This window comes from Macrobrachium nipponense, chromosome 22 (assembly GCF_015104395.2).
Source record: "Macrobrachium nipponense isolate FS-2020 chromosome 22, ASM1510439v2, whole genome shotgun sequence".
Taxonomy (NCBI): Eukaryota; Metazoa; Arthropoda; class Malacostraca; order Decapoda; family Palaemonidae; genus Macrobrachium; species Macrobrachium nipponense.
The window spans coordinates 51,373,526-51,385,714 of record NC_087213.1 but is presented as its reverse complement, the minus strand read 5'-3'; the positions used below and the strand labels follow the sequence as shown (position 1 = coordinate 51,385,714).

Sequence of the window (12,189 nt, the reverse complement as noted above, 5' to 3'; positions counted from 1 at the left end):
ACCGGCCACCAGAGGCCTGTCTCCTCAATTGTTTCTTGTTCGCCATGCTGTGCGGATCAGTCCCACATCAGGCGAACTTTTGGTCATCTAGCCCGACCTCACTCAAAGAGTTTTCGTATTTTGGATATACAGTGAGCTCTTTCATGCTATTACTCTCTTTTACCACAGCTGCGTTTGAATTCATACAAAAGCTTGGGACTTCTATCCAGGTTGATGATGCACGTAATTTTGCCTTATCAGCTTCAGTTACATTAATACAGTAATTACCGTCGCACGCGGATGAATACATAAACGGATGTTGCTATCGGATTTGATTACTGTCGCACATGGATCAGTACAATAGAGTGATGTTGCTATAGGATTCGATCTTATTACCAACAAGTTCTCGTTCGGTTGTTCATAGCTGTACGCAATTATACGAGTATATTATCTTTAAGATAATACTTTTTAACTTACAAGACGGTGCAAATTTATGAAGGTGGAGATGTTAGACGATTGTAATCTCTCTCTCTCTCTCTCTCTCTCTCTCTCTCTCTCTCTCTCTCTCTCTCTCTCTCTCTCACTTTGCTGATTTCATATTCTCTCTCTTCATCCTATTTTCCACCCTCTCCTAACACTTGACTCATTGTGCAACAGAGAGGTTTTTCTTCCTGTTACACCTTTTCAAACACTTTTCTGTCAATTGCCCTTCAGCGCTGAAAGACCTCATAGGTCCCAATACTCTGCCTTTTGGCCTAAATTCTATTTTAAACCCAACAATCTCGCTGTCTGATGCACGATGCTGCCTACGCCAGCTGCGCGAGAGATATAGGAAGACTTATTTGCAATGTAGTGCCGATTTTAAATAACTAACCCCATCGTAAAATCGAATTAATGCAAGTCAATTACTGTAGCTTCAATAGGGACTGTATTCACGATCATGCCTTAATAATTTTCCTGATTTCCTAATGTTTCTCAGATTATCGTGGGGAACAGAGTCTGTGTAGTTTTCTCTCTCGCCCAGTTTTTCTGTTAAAACTCATGTCTTTACACAATCTTCTTTAGTTGCTCATTCTTTGGATGTCGCTTCAGAGTCTTCTCGCTCATCCTGTTTTTTTTTTTTTTTTTTTTTTTATTTGCGAATATCACAGCAGAGCCAGAGTTTTCATTGTTTCATCCTGAAATTTGGAGATGATTTCAAATCTCTCTCTCTCTCTCTCTCTCTCTCTCTCTCTCTCTCTCTCTCTCTCTCTCTCTCTCTCTCTCTCTCTCTCCCCGGGGTTAAAGGAAATAATTTTGGAGTGGCTGCCTTCGTAGCACCTTCCACGGGTCCTGTAGTTCTCAGGCTGCTGGTGTTGATGCTTCAAGGTGGTATCCGCAACTCCGTATTTTCATCCTTACTTGTTTTGAGACGTAATGTGTCCTCCGTAGTTCTTAAGGGGGCTACGGCAGTTGGAGATTCATTTGCGCCATCGTTGACTGTGTCGATTCCGGTTGTGTCACCACCCACTCCTTTCATAGGGTAGTTAGTAATCTTCTTTCTTCGTTCCCATTTATATACCTTAGGTGTGTGAGACGTAACGTGCTTTCCGCGGTAATTGCTTGGGGACTACGGCCGTTGGCAGTTCGTCTGCATCGTAGTTAGCACCTTTTGTGCCCTCGGCCCCCTTTCTTAGGGTAGCTGGTAATTTCCTTTGGCGGCTCCCATTGGTTCCGCAGTTCGTAACCCATTATTAAAGCACTATAGTATACCGCACAGTTGGTTCTCCACTTGCACAATGTCGGCGCTAGGTGCTCCGGTGGTTACTCGCAGTGACTTCTCTCTCTCCTTATTTTCTCAACTTTTTCCTGCTGCTTTTCTGTTCCACCTTAAGAGGTTTTCAGTGTGGGTTCAATCTTGATTCCTTGTCTACTGGGAGTACTTCTTTCCCTCACTTGCTCCGGACTCCAGTCTAGGTTTGGTATTGGTAACGGGCGTTAGTTAGATCGCGTTTTGCAACCTCTTCGCTCTTAAGGGGTGTTGCTCGCTTATTGTAGTCGTCCCGGTCTCGTGTCATAGTCACTGGTGAGTGCGGAGTTTCGCAGTCAAGTGAGACTGGTTCAAGGTTAGGTCATCGTCTTGGTTGGTACACGTTTGGCGCAACAGTATGGGAGTGACTCGCATGGGTGGGCATTCATCGCCAAGGTATATTCGGCTCAGGCGTAATGTTATCGTCGCTGGGTAGTGAGGGTATCAGAGTCGAGTGACTAACTCTTACAGGTTTTGCGGAACTGGTGACAGTTCGCTCTTGTGATGGGGTGGACAGCGGTCCGACAGCAGGGGTTACATCATCATGTCTGGGGGGAGTGCGGGTTGCGCAGTCGAGTACGACTTGCACAGGAGTTTATCATCATCTTGTTGGTATATCGTTGCGCAATCGGATCGGTAGGCTCAGATATGATGGGATCTTGTATGTCGTTTGGTATCAAGCAGCCAGGCGTAGTAGGTTCCGGGTTCTTGGGTGCTGCTCTTGTGGGGGTTCAGCTTTTCTCCTTTTTCCTGTTCCAGTGTGGCCGGACAGGTCTGACAGAGGATAGATACATTTGAAGAGAGACTCGTTTGCTAGTTGTGGGTTTTTGTTTCTCCAGCGAAGGAAGCGAGTATAACGGATTGTGGACTTTGTCCACTCTCTCTTTCCGCATTCCAGGCTCCAGAGGAATCTCAGTTAATTCAAGTAATGTTTGATATGTTGTATTCAACCAAACCAGCAGTCTCTCAAACATCAAGTAGGCTGATCTGGTTTCGGCAAGTCGGGCAGTTTTTGGGGAAGGACTTGAGCTAGCATCACTTTCTGTATGAGGTAGTGGGTAACTCCTCGGCCGGAGTCCGACTTCCGGTTTACGAGTCAGTTGAGGTTTTTCTCTATTGGGTTCCTTCATTGATTCATGTGGTAGGGGTTATGGATCATGAGGCTCGTATTTGGAAGACACCTTTCACAGCCAGTGGGAGGCCTTGTCCCACTCTGTGTGGATGTGGCGAGAGTTGACGGGTGTTTCTCTGAGCCTGGACTGTTTGATAACCTCTTCACTTTAGTTTCGAGGGGGTTTGCATACCAGACTAACATTTCTGAGGGTTATGCTATGTTCTTGTCAAGGAGAGAAGGGACTATTGTTAAATCATTGCCTCAGCGCTATCCGGACACTCATAAGAAGGGGTTCTTAGTCAATCCAAGGGCGCAAAGTATCGCGGAGGGCTACCCTTTGGCTTCCGGAGGAATGTTTCGCTGTTGGCGATTGTGTAGGTGGTTATTTGAGAGTCGTCGTGGTTTTTCACAACACCGTACCTTAGGGGATTTCAGTTTCTTCAGATAGGTTACTCGCGGGGTCCTGTCGTTGCGGTAACTCAGTTTTATAGTTGGCTTGGTAGAGTTAGGGTGTTAGAAGTTTAGGGAGGCAGTGACAGTCTAAATGAACTTCAGGGTGTTAGAAGTTTAGGGAGGCAGTGATAGTCTAAATGAACCTTATGGTGTTAGAAGTTTAGGGAGGCAATGATAGTCTAATGAACTCTAGTGTTTCTGTTGGTCAAGCTTAGACTGAGTGTATTGTCCCTTAGGCCCTTGAGGTTAGGCAGATCCCGATGGTCATGTTGGAATAACTACTACTTCTTCAGCACAAGTCATCTACATCAGTGAGCAGTAGAGAACTGAAGGTCCTGCACACTCAACTTCTCCTCCATACATAGCCACATGGGAGGTTCACCATTTCCCCTCCATACATGAGAGGTATAGAATACCACATGGGAGGTTCTTCAGACTCAGGTGGTACATTGGACTCGACACCCACGGTATGGTACTTCCTCTGCAAGCATCCTCACCTACTGAGCTGGACAACCAGGTGAGGAAATTTGTTTTTACCTCCGTGAATAAGAAGTATAGCTTATCACATGGGAGGTACTTGTGACTCAGACAGTATCTTAGACTCAACACTGATGTTGAAGTACTTTCTTTGCAAACATCCTCACCTCTGAGTTACATAACTAGGTGAGGATACATGCTTTTATACATGGTAGGTTACTTATGAGTTACCTGCGTATGTTCCGTGGACAGGTCTGGCTGAATGAGATTGATCCCGCCTCCGAGTAAATGTTGTTAACCCTCTTATGCCGACTGGACGTATTTTACGTTGACATTTTTTGTCTCCCGTGTGCCGACTGGACGTATTTTACGTCGACTTACAAAAGTTTTTTTAAAAAATTCGCGGAAAAATACTTATAGGCCTACCAGCCTAAAACTTTTGAATCACGCGCCTTGGGGGATGCTGGAGTTCACGGATCAAGGTGTTGTTTTTGTTTACAATCGTTACGCAGGCGCGCAAGCGCGAATTTCTTTCTTGCCGCACTAAAAAGTATCTGTGACACATCTCGGAAATTATTTTGTCACTGACATAATTTTTGTACCATTGTAAATTAGCCGTTACATGAAGTATTATATATGAAAATGTGCGCCTTTTTATGTAGAATACAACAATAAAATACTCATGATTGTAGCTTTTATCAGTTTTGAGATATTTTCATATAAATAACGATAATTGCCAAAATTTCAACCTTCGGTCAACTTTGACTCTACCGAAATGGTCAAAAAACGCAATTGTAAGCTAAAACACTTATATTTGTTCATGAAACTTACCTGTCAGATATATATATAGCTGTATTTTCTGAAGTCCGACAGAATTTTAAAAACTTCCGACACACGCAGTGGTCGGCCAGGTGGTTAGTACCCATTCCCGCCGCTGGGAGGCGGGTATCAGGAACCATTCCCATTTTCTATTCATAATTTTTCTGTCGCTGGTGCTGAAAACACCTGTTTTCAGTACCTCCGTCTTAGGATTTTGGAAACTTCATTGCCCTAAGTATCCTAATTGTTTTTTGATTTATTTACTTGGATTTGTGGCTAGGCATACGATATCTTAAATTGATTTGAATTTGATTCATTTTTGCATAAAATATCTGAATCTAGTTAGGCTAGTTTCAGACGGGGTTGTCTGCAAAGATAGGGTGTGGCTACCGAAAGCTTCGGTAGATCCGCACTTGGTATGTACGAGGGGTATGGGTCTTGCTTCTTTGTTGAGATTTGTCATGTAAGGAGTGTGAGACTTTGTCTATTCCGTAAGGAAGACGTATGATTCGTATGTACGCAATTAATCAGTAAACATGTCTAATTCCGTAAGGAAGACGTATGATTCGTATGTACGCAGTTAATCAGTAACAAAAGTCAGGGTAGTGAACCTGCTAACCTTCCTGTAGACTTTATTTTGCCTAACCCTGTAGTATGGCCTACGGGCTATGAATATGTCTACGAGAGGTGCTCGCTCTCCTTCATTGCTGGGAAGTGCTACTTCTGTAATTGTTACTCCTAACCCTGCAGTGTTGCCTTCGGGCCCTAAGCAGTGTCTGTAGAGGAATTGCCCTTTCTCTGATACTCTTTCGATTCGTATCTTAGAATCGAAAGTGCTTGCTTTAGAGAGTAAAAGTGAAGTGCAGAAGTGCAGTGATACCCCTTGTGTAGTGGAGGGTGCGTCAGATCGGCCTCGTTTCGCCTCTAGGCCGGGACCTCTGCTTGACTCCCAGGACCCGGGGAGGGAGCATGTTTCGAAAGCTAAGGAGGGTTACAAGGAACCCCCACCGATCTGGCGTGCCTTCGCAGTTTCTGATGAAAATCCCCAGACTGCCAAAGTGCGTGCGCGTGCACGAATCCTGAAAGATTGCTTCTCGTCCTCCGAAGCGTCCTCCCCATGCAGGGGTTGGAGCTTTCGGAAGGACTCGCGCCTCTAAATAGAAGCTTTATAGAAGAGGACGCTTCACGTCCTCTCTCTCTCTCTCGTTATGCGTTTCAGTGAGAAGTAAGAAGGCGAACGTCGCCTGAACTCGTGTCCGTCTTTCCACCGAGAAATACGTAAGAGAAGTCATAGTAGCAGGAAGCTTTTGAGAGCGGACGCCCGGGACGCTCGGATGGACTCCAGGCGCGCGCGGGTGCACGCCCAAGCGCGCCATGGACCCAAGTGCGCCAGTGGACGCCAAGTGCCGCCGCCAGTGGACGCCACCAGTGCGCGTCCAGTGGACGCCGAGCGCGCTCCAGTGGACGCCGAGCGTGCACCAGCGCACGCCAGGTGTGTCGCCTGGCTGAACGTTTCTGTTGAACTCTTCAAGGTCTTGTTTCAGATATGGGCCTAAAGAATGTTTATCTCTACCTCCGGTGATACCTTCTACCTCACCTGCAAAGAATGTGAAGTAGGCAGTGCTTCGGAGGAAGTTTAAAGTGAACAGACAACTTCTTCTTCGAAACCCAGCAAGACATCGGGTTTCGTGAATTCAAGAGGTCTCTGTCAATTAATATTGCTTTTCGCATAGGTGGATGGAGTTAAGGAAAGCTCAAGGGAAGATCTCGTTTGCTCTACCGCAACCTTTGCCATTCTGCCAATAAATTTAAGTTGCCACTACCGCAGTCAAGACTTTGCGATAAGGCAGTTACGGGTTATGTAAGGCTCGATGTCCTGCACGTCAGGACTCTCGGCAACGTTCAGTGGGATTCTTGCAAAGGCACTCATCAAAAGGACGCTCTTCAGGAAAGCGCAAGACAGGACTTCCTTTGCCATACTGCCAATAAATTTTAAGCTTTAGCAGGCATTAGTTGTGATACGGGAGAGGAAGCTGGTTGGAGAGTTTCTTCCTCTTCCCAGGATAATTTTGCAAGCTTTTTAGCCCATCTGAAAGGGTTTTTCAGATGATAGATTTTGTTAGTTTCTAGTCGGGACTACGCTGCCGAATTGAACATCGTCGTTCTACCTGCCGTAAGCCCAGTCTCTTAACAGGATTCTTGCCCCTTCCTCGTTTGAGACGGAATCGAAAAAATTAAATGCTTGACTCCCTGGATTACGTTTGTCAATTCAGTGACTTTCCCCCATTGACAATATACTTTCGTTTTGTCAAGTAAGTGGGTATCCCCTCATTGACAAAATATCTCTTTGTCCCGTAAATGGGTTAGTTCTCATTGACAAACATCTCATTAACTTGATATTGCGTAAGCGAATAAGCTCTTATTGACAAGATTCGGAAGAGCTCTCATTCGTCATTCGCAGACTCGTACAAGAAATAGACTTGTAGACTACGTCAATGAACGCTTATGTCCAGTAACATAAGAAGCTTGAGCTGACTGCCTTCGTTTCTCTTAAGTTTTGTTCATGAAACTTGCCTGTCAGATATGTATGTAGCTGTATTTCCGAATTCAGCTATATATATGTCTGCCAGGTAAGTATGAACAAACTTTATTGTGATATAATTTCATATTTTGCCTTGCGTTATTTTACTTCTGGTTGGTTCAAGTCATATACGCTTGCTGTAGTTACCTCTTCGGATGGCAACCGAGAGGTCTATTGTCTATTTTAAGGAGATTTAATCGTTCTACTCCCTGCAGCCTTCCAGGAGTTTTCCGATTTATCTTTTACCGTTGTATGGTAGTGTTCTGACGACACAAACGCATCTATATATTTAGCGTTTTCTGTTTCGCTTAAATATACCAGCTTGAGAGTCTTTCTGCTCAAAAAAATAACGGACCTATTTCTTCGTAGAATAGGGTAGCTGGCAACCCAGACATAAAGTTAAGAGACGACGTTCGTAAGCTGCTGGCTGCTGCTGTCACGCTGTGTCTGTCCTCCAGTCCAACCGAGCCAGTAACAGATCGGGCGCTGTCATGCGCGGTAGGTTACGTCTCTCTCTCCTGCGGGATTGACTGACTAACCGTATCTCTGTGCTGGCGGTTACGTCTCTCCTGCGGGATTGACTGACTAACTGTATCTCTGCCCTACAATCACAGACTTTAGCCTAAGATTGAGGGGATTTCTTACGTGAATGAAAATAAACGTTGCATTCGTTTTGCCTTACTATGTTCACAGAGTTATCTCTTAATCCTTTCGGTGCTCGTTACCGCACGGTATAGAACTACGAGTCTACCGCAACATTGCACTTTTATATGCTCTCCTGCTTAGGCAAAGCGCAGCCTTATTAGGGAAGTAAGCATACTCGGGGAGGGAATGGATGAGCTTGCTGGGGACCATTTCCTTCCTGAAGAAGTTTGTTTCCCGAATAGACTGCAATTCAGACCACAGTTTTCTCCTACCGGGAAACTGAAATATTATTCAAGATCTAGGAATGATTCTGAACATCTCTCAGTGCGTTTATCACCTGAGGTGATAGAAAGAAGGTGCCGGACATCTGGATAGGGTTTCAGATGTCTTGGATCTTAATCTGAAAGAAGTAAAAGTGATTCGGTAGTCCCTCCAGTCCTCGTAACGAGTTTTGGGAACCAGTGGTCCAGATCAACTCTGATATTCCACAGCTCTCTCATATCTTAAGAAGTATCTTCTCGGTCCCTGTTCGAGTTTACGAGAAAGCCTATTATAACAACAGGCGTAGAATGTAACGATCCTCTAGAGGTTCGTTACAGGATTGCAAAAGTCCGTACGAATCGTCTAGATCGACGGCAGCAACTATTGACTTCCGAGTGGAATCTTTCTTTAGAAGTAAGTTGAGAGTTGTGGAGACTTTAGGGACGCCCTTTCATTCTCTTCGATATGTTTGAGGACGAAGAGGCTTCTTCTTTTCTGCTCCCTTATTCTCGATCCGGGATCGGTACCATTAAACGCCATCCTATGATATTGAACGGGGATGGATATTTAGTCTCTTTTCCCCTTTTTTCAATCTCTTAGGAAATGTAATAAGAGGATTTATGACGTCACAGGGAGCGACAATGACGCTGATCGCCCACGTTGGCCTTCAGGATCCTGGATTCCAACAGAGGTTCACATACTTCCTAGTTCACTTTCCAAGGACCTTTTCCGAGAGAGTCGGTCTACTCTAACTCGAAAGGTACCTATAAATACCTATATACATCTCCGCTCTGAGTCTGACTACGTTCAGGCTATCAAGATGTTGACAGGAATAAGATTACCGTCTTCCATTTCCGTCTGAAGAATGGATAAGCTGGCAGTCACAACTATTAAAGAATACGCAAATATGTTGTTGACGGCCTTTGGGCTCAGAGATTTGCGTCTGTCAAACAACAAAGCCCTTCACGATCTTTGAGTTCTGTGGAATCTCGAACCTCGCTCATCATCTACTTTTTGTCTCACCTGTTTTCTCGGAGTCAGACACTCGTGCGAGATCAGGCGACATATAGTAGCCCTGAGTTTCTTGTTGACAAAGTCGGTTGCATTTATACCACCCCCGATGATCGTGTAACATGAGACCAGGTTGGACTGTCAGGCATTCTTCCTTCGGGACTGAATCGCCTTTTTGCTCCTCGCTCCTTTCTTCCTGTGCACCAGGAAGCTCGAGTCAGGAGTTGATTCGCTGACGACGTTGGGTTGCGTTGATAACCACCCCCCAAGGTTTGCTTAGATTGAATCGCCCAGGCAGTCCAGACACTCATCCTTCACCGAAGAATAGTGCCTTATGGTCTTCAGGGTACAGCCTTGCTGTCCTTGATTCGTCTGACTGGTCAACTGGTCGGTCACCTGACTTTAGTACAGACGGACTGACTGTGCATGTCCAGATCGAAGCTTTCAATATGGAACTTAGACGTAGTCTGAAGTTCTTGATGTCAAAGCATTCGAACCTCTCCTACCTGTTAACTTCTTGCATGTGATCAGGAAGGCCTTCTTCTAACCACCTAGATACGACAAAGAGGGTTAGTGAGATTTTAAGCCATCGTCACAAGTTTTGGCTTTAGAGAACACAAGGCGGTGTGCTCTCTAACCCTTCCGTTGTGGCCTAAGAATGGAAACCCGTTTGTCCTTGGGCCAGGAGCTTGGAAGCAAGGATGGCACAAGTTAGTGGGCAGGAGCCAGAGAGAGTCCTGTGCCCTGTCGGGTCTCTCAAGATTTTATTTTACATAAAACCCAGAAAGTCGAAGTCATTCGGGCAATCTGCAGTGTTCCGAAAAAGACAGACTTCCGCCCATATCGAAGAACAGCCTGGTTAGTGTTAAGGAGTTCTTTCAAAAAAAAAAAAAAAATGCTCCTTCATTGTGTTTGCACAAAGATTTGAAATCTTTTTATCTGAATGCTCACGAGGTGAGGGCGCGGCCTCGGAAGCATTTCAACAGAGCATGGCACTCAGCAACATCCTGAGTACCATGTTTTAGCGAAGCAACTCTGTGTTCACTTCACACTCCCTGCGAGATGTGAAGATGGCATATGAGATCTGCTGCTCGCTAGGGCCATACGTGTCTGCAGACACAATCTTGGGGGCAAGAAGTACCACTCATCCTATCCTGTAGAAAATGGTTAGGAAGAGCTCTTAATTTAGTTGTTGAGTCGCCGACAACGGCGACTTCTTAACTCTTAAGCCTTAGTTAACACACCTTAACTTTGGCTAGGTTGGTCAGGTGGTGATATATATATTTATATATATATATATTTATTTTACTTCTTAGCCCTCATGGTATGGTCAATATGGTCTAGTCACGTCGTGGTCTCGCCCCTGTTGACAGATCATCTGGAGTGCACCAGCTATATAGGTCTCTACCTCGCTGGCAACTCTAGTAGCACAAGCAGACTTACGTGGCAGTAACCACGAAGCCAGCTATGCTAACAGGTGGAACCAAGATGTAAATCATCTGCATGCATTTGTTTCCCAAAATCCTTCTATTCTGTCCCTTCCCACCTCCAAAGGTGAGATTCAGCTATATATATATCTGACAGGTAAGTTTCATGAACAAAATGATATTGTTATGATACAATAAAGTTTGTTCATACTTACCTGGCAGATATATATAATCAAGTACCCACCCACCTCCCCTCAGGGGACAGTGGAAATAAAAATTATGAATAGAAAATGGGAATGGTTCCTGATACCCGCCTCCCAGCGGCGGGAATGGGTACTAACCACCTGGCCGACCACTGCGTGTGTCGGAAGTTTTTAAAATTCTGTCGGACTTCAGAAAATACAGCTATATATATATCTGCCAGGTAAGTATGAACAAACTTTATTGTATCATAACAATATCATTTTTAGTAATATTCAATCATTTACCTTAATTTTGCAACTAATTGGAAGTCTCTAGCACAATATTTTGATTTATGGTGAATTTATGAAAAAACTTTTTCCTTACGTCCGCGCGGTAACTCTTCCGAAAAAAATCATACATGCGATTGTGGTAATGTTTGCACCATTTTAAAATTAGCCGTTATATAAAGTTTTATATATGGAAATGTGTGCAGTTTCATGCACAATACAACTAAAAACAACCCATGGTTGTTGCTTTTATCAGTTTTGAGATATTTTCATATAAATAACGATAATTGCCAAAATTTCAACCTTCGGTCAGCTTTGACTCTACCGAAATGGTCGAAAAACGCAATTGTAAGCTAAAACGCTTATTTTTTAAATATCTAACTTCCCTGGTAGTTACATATATATAGCTTAATCCCGCCGATTCGTCGCGCGCACGGCAGAAATTCAAAATTCGCGGCTATCGCCGATAGACGGTCAGGTGATCATACCTGTGCTCCCTCTAGTAGGTATCTGGAACCATTCCCATTTATCCTCAGAAATTCCCTGCCGTCGTTCGAGCAGCACGTTGGAAATTCGCTCTTCTTTGTTTGGGTTTGCTTTTACTACAATTGGTGAAGTACCCATTGCTTACTTTTTTGTTACTTAATGGCTTTCGCTGATATCAGATTATCCTTAATTTGTTTTACACACGAATAAGTTTCAGTTGGTCAGTTTCCGACTTCTACAATTTTTCTTGCTTTCTGAATTCAAGATGGCCGACTCTGTAGTTAAGGGTTTCGAGTCCCGGCTTCCATACAACTCTTGATCCTCATACAATAGTTAACAAATGCAGGAAGCAGATATGTACATTTGTTAGCAGATAGGATGAGTGTGTAACGTTCTCTGAGAAATAATGAAAAGTATGTTTACTATAAGAGGTAATTAATTTTAATTAGAAGAACTAGATCGTATTGTGTTCTATTAGCTAGTTCTTCTGATAGTCAAGCTTGTCTAACCTGTCTAATACTAATATTCCTGAGCCTAGCCCTATGAATGTTTTTGCGGCTAGTTCGGCTTGAGTGTTAATACAATCCCTTTCTTCGGAAAGGGGACTGAATAGACAGTGCGTAGTTCGCATCGCAAATTTCGTGACAGTGTTAGTGTAGTGGAGGGTGCGCCCGTTC

General features: G+C 44.2%; 1 protein-coding gene across 1 annotated transcript in view; it reads left to right on the top strand.

Moving 5' to 3' along the window:
• The window catches only part of LOC135198634 (uncharacterized), a 102,120-nt gene that overhangs the window by 57,802 nt on the left and 32,129 nt on the right, over positions 1-12,189 (top strand). The window lies entirely within an intron of this gene.